Source organism: Gobius niger (genome assembly GCF_951799975.1).
Source record: "Gobius niger genome assembly, chromosome: 2".
Classification (NCBI taxonomy): domain Eukaryota; kingdom Metazoa; phylum Chordata; class Actinopteri; order Gobiiformes; family Gobiidae; genus Gobius; species Gobius niger.
This window is the reverse complement of record NC_136853.1, coordinates 41,477,300-41,491,237: the sequence shown is the minus strand read 5'-3', so window position 1 is coordinate 41,491,237 and position 13,938 is coordinate 41,477,300.

The window sequence follows — 13,938 nt, the reverse complement described above, 5'->3', positions numbered from 1 at the left end:
ATCCCATTAATACTTGTATTACCTCAAGAGGGACTACCAAAAGGATTCATTAAGGTAAACAAGTTACTTAGCACTGCTTTAAACACTAAAGCAAAAGTAATCCTCCGCTTAGCTTCTAATCCAGACACAGTGCATTTTCAAAGCCTCCACATTTGCAGACAGTACTGTAGACCGTTACTTAAAGATGCATTATGCAACTTTTGTGGGAAAAAAGTTGATAATTGTGCATATTTGACCTTGTAGTGATGCAGCGACTGTATCAGTGGTCAGTATGGTGCCTTTACTTTCCATCCCAGTGGTCTCTATGAAGCTCCAGGATCAATTGTTTGGAAGGTGACGGACTCTCTCACCACAAAACCTACAAAACAAGTGATCCTGGAGCTTCCTAGAGACCGCTGCGATTGAAAGTAAAGGCACCATGCTGACCACTCAAAGCCGCTGTGTCACTACAGAGTAAAATACACACAAACATGAACTTTTTGTTATAGCATAAAAAGTCACATAATGAACCTTTAAAGAGGGGGTATTATGCTTTTTTTCAATCACATAGCACCAGTCTATATCACACTACAATGATGTCCAAACCTTCTGTTGGTCTGTAAATGCAGTAAATTAGAATAACTGCCTTGTATAAAATTGCTCTCTCAAAATGGCTGTAGCGAATGTCTTGAAATAGGCCTCTGTCTTTACACCAATGGCTGCACCAGCTCCCACCCTGGCAGGCACTTGGTAAAGTTCGCTGATGATACAGCCCTTATCAGCCTGCTTCGGGAGGACAAGACTGAACACGGCCCTGTCTTAAACGAGTTCATCTCCTGGTGTGACGACTCCCATCTTCTATTGAACACAACAAAGACGAGGGAGCTGATCATCGACTTCAGGTGGGAGTCCACACGCAGCCCGACCATCATCAAAGCTGAAGTCATTGATTCTGTCTCTGAGCACACGTATCTGGGCACGTATCTGGGTGTGATCTTAGACGACAAATTAAAGTGGGATAAAAATACAGATCACATCACTAAAAAGGGTCAACAGACTATACTTTATGAAGAAATTGGTGTCCTTTCAGGTGGATAGAAACATGTTGAAAATGTTTTATAGTGCTTTTGTGGAGAGTGTTCTGACCTTCTGTATCATCTGCTGGTACGGGGCCATGACTGAGGCACAAAAGAACTCCCTTAGGAAAATATGTACAGATGCAAACAAAATCCTCGGTGTTCCTCTGAAGGGTCTGCAGGACATTTATTTTGCTCGAGCTCTGGATAAAGCAGACATAATATTGTATTTACTCAAAACATCCTTTGTTTAGAGAGTTTGAGCTGCTTCCCTCAGGTCGAAGTTACAGGAGCCCCGCCCTGACTAAAAACAGGACCAGGCAGTCATTTGTGCCACAAGCCATTTTACAATTAAACAAACCAACAATATGAAGTAACCAACAGTGATTATTATTATTATTTTTTTTTATTATTATTATTTATTTTTTATTTATTTTTTATTCTGCACAGCTGGTTTTTAAGGTTTTTAAGGAATGTAGATAATGATTTTAACATAATTTAAACTGAGGTTGACGGGCCTTGGTTTGTTCTTTGTATGTTGTCAATGTTTGGATCTGTCTGCTGTGGTCACTGTTGTATTTTTGTACTCACTGCAAATGAATTTCCCCACAGGGACAATATATTTTCTACTACTACTACTACTCTTTAAGAACCTCTGACCCTTTCCGACACGCCCCCTCCACACGCTGTCTGTGGCATCAGTGGGGAGGGGGTTCTGCTGAGGAGCAGTGGTTGGTTACTCGGCTGGTGACGAAAGCTCGGAGGCGTCTCCAGGAGGTGGGGGCGTTCCTAGGAGGACTCAGGCAAACCTATCCCTAAAATGGCTGCCATCAGAGTTTTTACAGATTACTCAAAAATACGTGAATGTGCCAAGGCAACACTTCAGGCATGTTTTTAATGAGGGAATGACATAACATGATGTAAAGCTTGAAAAAGTCAATTTTGCATAATACCCCCCCTTTAAGTGTTTGGTCTTACGAAACTTCACAAGCAAACCTTTCGGACTAACTTTTCTGTTATGCATGTAAGTGGAAGGAATGCATAAACCCCACTGGCTCGTAACGCTGTATTAGCGTTTTTGAGTTTTGAGCCTTTGCTGATCTGTATAATCTCTGCTGTTCATCGGTTTACTCATAAAATGGAAATATGTGCACAATCATTGGAGCTTTACCGTTGATAAGACAGCAGAAGAGGTGGAGGAGGAGAAGAAGAAGGAGTGTTATGAAATCAAATCCACTTCAGTAAAATGAAATTCATTTAAAAAGCCAAAGTTACCTCAGATGACTTGAAGGTTTGAGGCTGAAGCTGAGGTTGAGATGTGTTGAGTCACAGCTTATGTCAGTGGTTGTGTAACTAATGCAATGAGACAGCATAAAGCAGGAACTGTGCGGACAATATAAACCAATGGATGAGCCTTCGGGCTTCGAAGTGTGTGCTCCAACACTTGAGCTTTCAATCAAGGTGAAATGTGCTGAGTGAAAGAGCGCCGGGTTCCTCCTGGGGCAGAGCTGTTCGGAGGTGACGTCATCAGATATCACTGGAATTTCACCATCCAACCATTTAACTAGATCAGTATAAACATCTCAATTTGAGCATAATAATCAAAATTTTACTTGTTTTGACTAGTTAAGAAGTTCTTGGGCATTTGTCCTAGATTATTTCACTTGTTCTGAGATGTTTCTGACTCGTTTCGATGCTTTTCGTCCTTATTTCAGGTCATTTTCTTTGCCAATGGGGTAAGAAAATTGGTCTTATCTCATTGGCAATTTTACTTTCTTATTTCAAGCGAGATTTACCTTAGAACTGGTCTGAAATGTCCTCAAACAAGCAAAGTAAACTTGGTCCGATCAGGAAAAGTGTCTAAATGAGTGAAAACCGCTCAAAACAAGATACATTTCCTCAATTCAAGTCATTTAAGCCAATGCTTGATATTTACTTTTTGTTGTGTAGTTATCATCCAAAAACTGCCTCTTGGTCTCTAGATGATGAGTGAAACCTTCTTGTCTTTCTAACTGTAATTACAGTTGTTTTATTTTTGCTCGACCGAAACCCGACTATCATGACTGATATCTGGGCGGCAAAAGATCTAAACTCTAATCCTAGGGGTTTTGTTTACGCCACAAACAACAATTTACACAAGCCATAGTTTTCACCAAATCTCCAAAAATATATACTTTGAAGGGTGGTATTATGGAAAATCGACTTTTAGAGCTTTACCCCATGTTACATAGTTGCCTCGTGTCAGCAAAAACAAACTGTACTGTACTCGTATCTGTATCTCATTGATCAGACGTGACTCAGAAAACTCCATTATCAAGGCCTGGGAACAGAGCAGGTTTGTTTTTTTTGTAACTTTCTTTTCTGTCATTGAAGCGCGAGGCCTTGGAATCCCACCTGTGACCTTTCGAAGTGTTTCCTCTTTTACTGAGTGAGTGGGAGGGCACTTTGTGTTTCTAGGACAAAACTCAGCCTTCAGCCCAGCACCTGTTGGATTAGAGGAACACACGAGTGCTGATAAGAGCTCCATCCCTCCCAAAAATATACTACTTCGACACAGCCACCAACTGGTTATATAAAGGGTAAATATTATGCTCTGTGCCAGGTGATACTGACCATCAGCCTGGCTTCACATCTGGAGATAGGTCCCCAGACTGCTTCAAAGGATGGGTCAATAAAGTCCACCTTAACCCTTGAGAACTTTATATTATTATCAAAACACTGTAATAGAGCCAATGTCACAAGTCATTCCAGATATGAGTGGATTTATATAACATTATGCAGCAGAACAGACTGCAGCCTATGGGGCGGTGGGATCTTCTCCAGCTGTCTGCTGCACTGACAGGAGACATGTTGTAGTGGATGGACTGTGTTACTTAAAATGAAATATTACAGTGTTCACCATGTACTTGTAAGTCATGAAATAGTACTGCCGTTAAAGGGGAGGCTCCAGTTTTGTTGGGTTGGAGAAGGAGGCAGGAGCAACAGCATAAGGACTGATTTTGCAGGATGGATAATGACAATGTTTATTGTATCATCTTTTTCATCTTGTGTGATACCAGAAAAGAAGCAAAAACTACACAGAGAACAAGGGCCGAAGTGTTCAAGTGTTGATACACAGTATATTGTGTTACAATGTCTACTACTACTGTGACTACCTTAACAACGTGCTGACGACTGCATCAAGGCTTAATCTGCTGTTCAGTGTAACAAAAACACCTGTTTATTATAATGATACACTTGTAATGCGCGTCACAAGCCTGTATTACCAAGATTCTCAAAGCGCTACACTGTATTCATTATTCATTCCCACCATACTTGGTGGTGGTAAGCTACTGTTGTAGCCACAGCTGTCCTGGGGTAAACTGACGGAAGCGAGGCAACCAGTCTGTGCCATCAGCCCCTCCGACCACCACCAACCACTCACTCACTACATTCACCCCTGGCTGCCTGGTGTTCCCAAACGGTTTCCCATCTAAGTACTGTCCTGGCCCTTCCCTGCTTAGCTTCCGAGGGCTGACTGGGCTGGGTATAGCAAAGGTGGTATGGCCTTACATTACACCTAGTGTATAATGTAAGGCCATATTGAGCATGACCTTACAATCCTCCAGGCAGGTGATTCTGACCATTAGCCTGGCTCAACATCTGGAGATGGGTCCCTGGTTACCCGCTGCAAATTACCCTTTGGCAGGCATCTCCAACCAGTACCTCGCCAAGCCTTTCCAGGTAGCTCGCCAAAGACTTTCTACATCTCTACATGCTTGAAAACTCAAATTTTAGATGCATTTTCTGTTTGTTCTTAACATGCTTAACACAATATGTGAACAGTTTGTTCGATATAGTAAAGAATAAGGACTAAACTCAAGTCTCTCTCTTTGAAATACCATCTTTGCAAGTGTTTTTGAACATAAGTAGCTCTCCAATGTTCATATTGTGCAAAAGTAGCTCATCGGGTTGAAAAGGTAGGAGACCCCTGCCCTATGGGGATCAGTCCTTCAGATACCTTGAAAAACATTTTACATCGATGCCAGGATTACCTCAAACAACGACAAACAGATCGACATAAAACAAAAACATGTACAGCCAAAGGTGCAGAAATAATATTAATACATATGACAAGAGTAACTGTGTTTATACGTATCTGGAGACATTGTTCATCCCAATGAAAAAAAACTGATGCAGTTCTACATGAATTACCTGCATACATTACCTTTTATTTGCAGATCCCATTTACACTTGGACTTACATAAGTGTCTGCCCTCAAAGTGAGATTTTCACCAAATTAAATTACAGAGCTCAGGCCTCTTCAAACTCGGGCAACACTTTTCACAATCTGTTCATGCACAATTCACATGCACCAGCAGAAAGGGGATAACATTTCCTCAGTCAGGGCTTTAGTAATCGATAATTGCTCGGTTGGTCGGTCTGTGTGCACCGCGTTTGCCCTGGCTTACCCGCGGTTTGTCTGGCCCGGTTCATTCAGGTCAGTCTGGTTCATGAATGAGCCTCAGAACCACTGGCACCTGAGTGAAACCAGGTCAGAACCATGAGAGACGAGTGGATGAAGCATTTTTACAGTCGGAGTGCGATGCGGCATAATAACATGTCAGTGTGGACCGGCCGCCTCAAGTCATACGGCAGTGGTTTTTCTGCAGAGCCTTCGAGGTACTTTGTGGCAATGATCAAATCAACTCGCAGTGAGCTCAGACATTCCTGCAGAACTTTGAAGGGCGGCATTGAGAGTTTTCAGTCGACACATTCTTGTTTACTTCTGTCTTCATCGGCTTAACCTTCGTCTCTTTCTAGCCTGTTTTTGCAGCTTTTCTATGTGTTCTATTATATCTGTAACAAGTATAATAGTCGTGAGTATAGGGCTGCATAATGTAAAGGATCTGCATCATGCTATTCAAAGCTAATCCGCCCATGGAAAATTAGCAGTTAAAATAAATATGAATATCTGCAACACAGCTTCGTAAATGGCTAACACACAAGCTAACACACAAGCTAACACACGTTTTGACTCACCACCGCTCTGTCCTGGCCGCTCCATCGGGTGTTTATGTTATTTGGACTTGCGTTGGTTATAAAAGTTAATCCACTTTGATTCTGGCGAAGGTTGGTCAAGAGTCAATCACAAAAAACAGGGGATTTGACTGAGAGTCGCCAAATCCCGGAAAGAAATTGCAACTTCTGGCGAGTGGCCTCTTCTTTGGAAGGTTGAATAAAGTCCTGCACCTCTCGTAACCAAACGCACTTTTCTCCGCGACATTATCGTTACGTAAGAAAAAAAAAACAGGCGTCCAGAGTAGGTTAGAAAAAGCTCCTTCTTCACAGCTTTCGGTGCAAACATGACATCTGTTCAGACGCTCAGGGGCTGCGGTTGTTCCCTGACGCTTCAGACACTTCCTTTTTTAATTTATTTGTATTTATTTATTACAACAGAAATAATGATCAACACTGTTTTATAAATTAAAATCAGGCCGTAAGGCATTACGTTACAGATGTTGTGTGCTTCCTATGAAGTAAAAAACCATCAGAGTGTCGCAAATCAGCAGCTGCTCAGAGAGGAGGATTCAGGAGGATTGCTCAGAACTGCGTGAATGAAGCCAAAAAACTCTGGGGATGTTTTTGATCAGGAAATAGCAGAACAACATTGATAAAATCTCCAAAAAGTCGATTTTGCATGATATAGGTCCTTTAAGCTCTTAACCCCCGCCTTAACCGCCAGTCTGACTTTACCTAAATCTAAAAGTTTCTTGACTGGAGTTTACAGCCCAGCCAGAGTAATGACTCATTTGAAAGAAAACTTGTGTTGTTGGCGCAGTTTTGAAGTGTTTTTGTCTCTCTTTTGTTGCTTTTTTGTTGTGTTATTATTGCTTTTCTGGCACATTTTTGTTGCTGTTTTGTTTTGCGTTTTCGCTCTTTTGACAAATTTATGTTGTATTTTCATCCTTGTTTTCGTCCCTATTTTGACAATTTTTCAAAGAAGCTTTTAGACTTGGGTAATGCCAAACTGCAGTGTGCTCGGTTCAGGGTAAGTGTTTAATAATGTGCAAAATTTCAGTTTGAACTAGAAATGCAATGGCTGCGCCATTGCGATTGACTGCGGAATTGCGGGAAGCGAATGCAGAAATTGCATAAACTGTTCAAATTGCATAAATTGCTTAATTTGCATAATCTAATTTGCATAAACTGTATAAACTGCATAAAGTGGTAAAATGCATGAATGGGTTAATTTGCATAAATTATGTAAATTGCATAAACTCTTTAAAATTCATAAATCCTAAATGGCATAAACTCTTAAGTTGCATAAACGGTTTAAAATGCATAAAGTGGTTAATTTGTATCAATTGTTAATATTGCATAGACTTTTAAATTCCATAAACTGGTCAAACTGTTGAAATGGCCTCAGTGCTTGATTGGCAGAAGCTGCACAAATGGCTGAAAGGCCTGGAGTGTCCTGATTGGCTGGATTCCCCCATACACACCAATGCAAAAATTTCAAACTCCCGTATAGAAAAACTGGAAAACTGCAGAAGGCCAATTTTTTCTCAAAACCCACAAGTTGCATAAGCTGAACATGCACAAAGTGCAGAAATTGCAGAAAATGCAGAAAAAAGTGCAGAAAAGCATGGATTTGCGGCAGCCCCATTATAAGTCAATGGGAAAAATCTCCAACATTTTGGCCGATTGCGGAAAAAACGTAAATTGCAGAAGTCCCAAAAGTAATAGCACCTTCTCCTCAACATGCGGAACATTTTGATGCATAACTTGCATAAATTGCACAAAGCATGAAGGTGCTGAAAGCTCTAGAAAATTGGGAAAAAGATGGAAGAGGAATAATAATAAAGAACATGAAAACCAATAATTGACTGCGGAAGAATTCCGCAGTCAATCAATTAAACATTTCCTAATTTAGTTGAATTTTACCCTTGTTTTCTTCCTGATTTTGTGTTTTTTGTTTGACTTCTGGATGATGGAAATCTTTTGTGTTCAATGTGAATGGAACATGTCGTGTTGAAATGGTTTACTAAAGTATATCTTTATCGCAGCTACTTAAATATCGTGCAGTCTGGAGGCAATGGTGGAGCTATGGTGGAGGTTGTCTTTTGCCTCACAGCAAGAATATCACAGGTTCAACCTCTGCCTCACTTTGCTTCCTGCTTCTCTGGAGACTTTTGGGCGGGATTTTTTTAAAGCTAGTTTTCCGGAGGTCAAATAATACAATGATTCAATCTGTAAATAGTTTCTACACTAAACTAAGATTGCCTGGCATAACACAACCAAACAATGACTTTATCAAGGCCAAGTGTAGTGACGCAAAATGAACCAAACAAAAAGAACAATGACAAAAGAAAGGGGAAGGATCGGCGCTCTAGCTCCGACGGGTGACAAGAGCACAAGGCAAAAGCAAAAAAGCAGCCGACAGCCTTCACAATAGGAAGGAGCTACTATGGTGTAGCCTGGAACTCAGTAAGATTGTCCAAAAATCATTTATCTTTTGTCAACTGTATTTGGTTGCTCTATATTTCTCTTCTCTCACACAGACTAGCGTTATATTGTTCACTACATCCTTAAACCACTCTTCTTTGGTCTTCCTGTCGGCTAGATCAACTTCAACATCCTGTCACCTATATTTTGCACATGGTCTACACATTTGGTCACCACTCTGACATTGTTCTACTGCTACCTCTATTTTGCACCAACATAGACCTACTCAACTACTTTTTCGCAGTACTGTATAGCTTTCTCGAGAAGTTCCTCTCTTTGCTAATTTCCCCTCCGCTGTGATCATATTCGTGAATGATCGGTCTATTTTTGGCTACGCCCCCTTTCCGAACACCCCGGCTCTCTTCTGATAACAGGAAGTGGTCAGTGCAAAAGCATGTTGAGCACTTCCTCTTCACAGCAGACGTGACCAAACAGAGACAGGAGCAAACGAGCACACTTGTGATTTCACTTTTGCTAAAGAGTCAATGACTTTTTAACCATGGCTAAACACAGGTCAAATCTAAAAATAAAACACTGCTGCTCTGACATGGCCGACTTGTACCATCTAAAACAATTTCTTGCCCTAATATACCTCCTGAGACACAGAAAGTATATAGAGTTGTGCTCAAAGGTTTACATACCCTGACAGAATGGATTTTTGAAAGAATGTGAAAGATAACAGCAAAAGGTTTTTGTCACTCATAGTTAGTGGTTGTGTGAAGCCATTTATGGTTAAACAACTGAGTTTGCTATTTTTGAATCATAAGGAAAAAAAGAAAGTACCAAAAGGACCCTGATTAAAAGTCTACATACCTCAGTCTCTAATACTGTGTGTTGCCCCCTTTAGCATCAATGACAGCTTGAAGTCTTTAGTGGTAGAAGGTTCTTTACTTTTTCTGATGGTAAAGCGGCCCATTCTTCTTGGCAAAAGCCTCCAGTTCCTATTAGGGATGGGCAGATCGATGCCAAAGTATCGATATATCGATACCAAACGGCTACTTTTTAAGTATCGATATTGGGCAAAAAGTATTGATACTAATTTGCATATGTAAAAAGAAGGAGGGGCAGCAATTATCAACCCAAAAGGATGATTTATTTCTTTGTTCTGAGCCAAAACAGTCACAACAGCAAAGGCTTGAACTGAGCCAGGCATATCATTCTGGTTTAGGTTCTGTTTGTCATTTAAGCTGACAAACAGAACCAGTTAAAGTAATATCATTTTAATTGACCAGTTAATTATATAAAATAACCAGTTTTAGAAATGTATATTGATTGAAATACATTCACCCATATGAAATGACCGGTATCGGTATTGACAAAAATGACCCCAAAAGTATCGGTATCATATCGATTCCAAAGAATGTGGTATCGCCCATCCCTAGTTCCTATAAGTTCCTGATCTGTCTTGCATGAACTGCACATTTGAGCTTTACAGTGGTTGAATGATGTTGAGGTCAGGAGACTGAGATGGACCTTCACTTATATATTTCACAGTAGGTATGGTGCACTTATATGTTGTCAACAAGGCCCATGATGAAGTTCTCCCAGGGTATGAAAACCTTTGAGCACAACTATATGTCAATAGATTAATGAGTGCTGTGGATAAACCATGTGGATCAAGTCAGACACGCCAACAAATGTGAACATGCAATAGATCAGTGATGGACAAACTACGGCCTGAGAGCCAATTGCTAGTCTCGCCAACCAGACTCCGCTTCTTTACTGAAGAGGGTCTGGCAACACTCCATTGCGCGCTTTCAAAGGAAGTGACGCAGCGATATGGAGCCTACCGACCAATCAGAGCAGAGTCACGTTGTTGCGCCTTTGTTTTGTAGTTTTTCAACACAAGCGACCACTTCACGTAATGCTCCGGTTTGCTTGTATTCTTAAGTTTTTCTGACATAAACGACAGAAGTCATTTCCTGAACTCCGTGTGGCAGGAGCGCCATTGTTAATGTCCGAATGACGACAACTTTCTTCGCTGTTTCTGTCGTCACATCCGCTATGTTCTCATTGGCTGCTATGCGCTTCGGCAGAGCTGGTTCTGGCCCTTCTGGGGCCCTAAGCAAAAATCCACACGGGGCCCAACAGTTCGCATCCCATGGTTATTCAACTAAAAGCAAATCCATTTACGGTCAAAAACTGTGCAGAAGAGCAGGGCAGAAGTGGAACATAATGACCTCAATTCAGGCCCTGAAACTGGTATTTATTTAACTTTTTAAAATGCTAAATGGTCCCATTCTCTCACCTCCGGTCCCTGACCCACAGTTTGGGAACCACTGATTTAAAACTAACTGAAACCTTCACTTGATAGTTATTTCTGTATGACCACTGAGAATTAGCCTGTGAGTAGCCCAATTCGTTTTAGACGGTGCACATTCAGAGAACCAGAGTTACTCTAAGTAACTGCGTACATGAATGAAGAACCGTGTGGATAAAACTGCTCTTTGAGACAAATAGGCCGTAACAACGCATTGATCAATTAGTGTAACAACACCGTAGTTTGACTGAGATGTGGGACCCTTGCGGCTGCGGGGGCCCTAAGCAACTTGCATAGTTTGCCTATAGGAAAAACCGGCTCTGCGCTTCGGTTGTCCCACATTAGTCCCGCCTCAAGCAGTAGCTTTTCTACGACAGGGTCGCCAGACAAGTCTCCTGTTTATTAATTAATAAACATCGGAGATTAGTCTGAATGCCAGGCTAGCCAATTGCGGCCCACATAGCCCTTCATTCCGTCCTGCTAAAGACTCAAACCTGACCAACAGCTCTACAGCAGCTCCCAGAACAATCACCACTGACTCTGCTTTCATGGATATAATCCCACCTCTACGTCTGCACTCCCCCATGTGTGTGTGTTGATCTATACGCCTTGCTTCATATGGAAACACTGCTGCTGGAGTTCCTGCCCCGATTGGTGGACTGCGTTCTCTCGCTGCTCCTGATTGGTTCCCATCTATGGTAACACTGATTGGTGTAGCGCCTGCCCCACCGCCCAATCACCTGTCTCCATCTGCGAGATCGGCCACCAATAAAAGTGCCGCTCTCCTGACGCTCGGCGCGGCTGGAACTTAGTAGTGCAGCTCGCCTCCGTCCTCATGGTTGTGTCTCGAACTGATTTGTTTAGTTGCGAACTGAGAAATTTCATTCTTGGGTTTTATATTGCTTCCCCTCACCTATAGAGAAATATTTGGTTGTTAGTGGGGGGGTACTTTAAAGTCTCTTTGAGAATTGCACTCATCTGGTACACCTCCAAAGTGCGATATATACTTAAATAAACAACGAATGATCCTAAAAAGTGCTTGTATTTGTGTGAGTTCCACTATACTCACTATAATGGCAGCTGACCTCTTTGCCTGAGAAACACCGTGACGTGTTGGCCCCTTATCGTGGTCCTCACTGGTGTGGTATGTGTCGGATATCGAGTAATACAGGCAGCCGAGTTTCGATAGGCTAATCCGCTCAGAGCCACGGCTAATGCCCCCGCAGTGCCCTGGTGTTACCCTGTGCGCTGAACCCGCTTACCTCCCTCTGCCCCATGGTGAGCTCAGTGCCCCACTGCTCACGATCTGGACGGGATCCGTGTTATAAGAGATCCTAATACCAGGACAGTACATCTGAAACACAATCTGCTGCTGCGACGGGAGTGAAGGTCACGTGCAGCTGTGAGAGCAGAAAAGTCAATCGAGGAACAAGAGGTTAGGAATGTTTTAGAAGTAAGCCGCGCATGGAGGGGAAGCTAATGCGGTGTCGACGGCCATCACAACCGTTTTTTCCCCCCTTTGTGAGCTGCCCATACTTTACGTTGTCATGGTGATGTATTTCAACAAAGAAAATACACTTCTTTTCCTCCATACACTTTACTTTACCCGACTTTGAACCCTTGTAACCTCACAGTTAGAAGGTCCCGGGTTGGATTCCCACCTGGACGGGGCCTTTCTGTGTGGAGTTTGCATGTTCTCCCCGTGTCTGCGTAGGTTCCCTCCAGGTTCTCCAGTTTCCCCCTATACCACTGAAAATAGGTGAATCCTCCAGCCAGGTGATTCTGACCATCAGCCTGGCTCCACATCTGGTGCCACGGGTCGTTTCAGCGGCGTTGAGGGATTTAGTTGTGCAGTTGTTGTATAATGACAAATAAATGATGGGAGGGAGGAGGGATGTTTCAGGATTTTTGACATAGGGCCTCATTTCTTTGTCATCCAGAGTGTTGTTGATTTCTGGAGTTTTTTTATTTATTTAGTTCATGCAGTCCTTGTATTTGAAGAGTTTAGTGGTGCTAGGCTAGTGCTAGGCTAGCGCATGTCTATGGTAACTAGTAGCCTGCATTAAAAACAGTCTGACCCAAGCACAGTCCACCTGAGGCAAATCACTTATAACACCAGACTACCCATATAAATGTCTGTTGACTGAATATTTTTTGAAATATAACCATTTTGCATTTAAAAGAACTTATATTTGAGCAGCATCTTCTTCCTGGTTGTAGCTGCGCAGCGGCGGAGTGATCTGCTCGGTTACCGGATCTACAGTAGTTTGTTTACCTGCGGCTGCCATTACTACACGTGAAGGGAGCTTTCAACAAATCAGATATGGCAACGTTCTGATTCTGAAGAGGTTTTTAATGCAGGCTATAGTTACCATAGACATGCGCTAGCCTAGCACCACACTTCACATATAAGGACTGCATGAATTAGAAAATATATATATCTCCAGAAATCAACAACACTAACTACTAGGAAATGAGACCCTATGTCAAAAATCCTAAAATATTCCTTTAACCTTAGTAGCATGCTAAAAAGCAAATGTGAAACTCCAACTCATGGCAAAAATGCAAGATTTGCACACAGGTTAGCTTTAGTATGACATTCATTTTCTATATATCTCACAACAATCCAGTTAAAAATGGCTCAATCTCTAATCCTTTCATCGTGCAATTGACTTCAATGACAAACCAGCGGTCAGCATCAAGATGGGAGGGCGCTCAGGCTGACAGGTTTCAGAGGACGACGTGTGGTTTGAATGTTTTGAAAGGCAAAACAATGCAAACTGAAACCTCACGAGCTTTTAGTGGGAAGTTTCAGTTTCACAAAAATCGCCCTTGCACTACAAAAAGTAAATATCACGCATTGGCTTAAATGACTTGAATTGAGGAAATGTCTTGTGTCTTTTGAGCGGTTTTCACTCATTTAGACACTTTTTCTGATCGGACCGAGTTTACTTTGCTTGTTTGAGGACATTTCAGACCAGTTCTAGGGTAAATCTCGCTTGAAATAAGAAAGTAAAATGCCAATGAGATAAGACCAATTTTCTTACCCCATTGGCAAAGAAAAATTACCTGAAATAAGGACGTATCGAAACGAGTCAGAAACATCTCAGAACAAGTGAAATAATCTAGGACAAA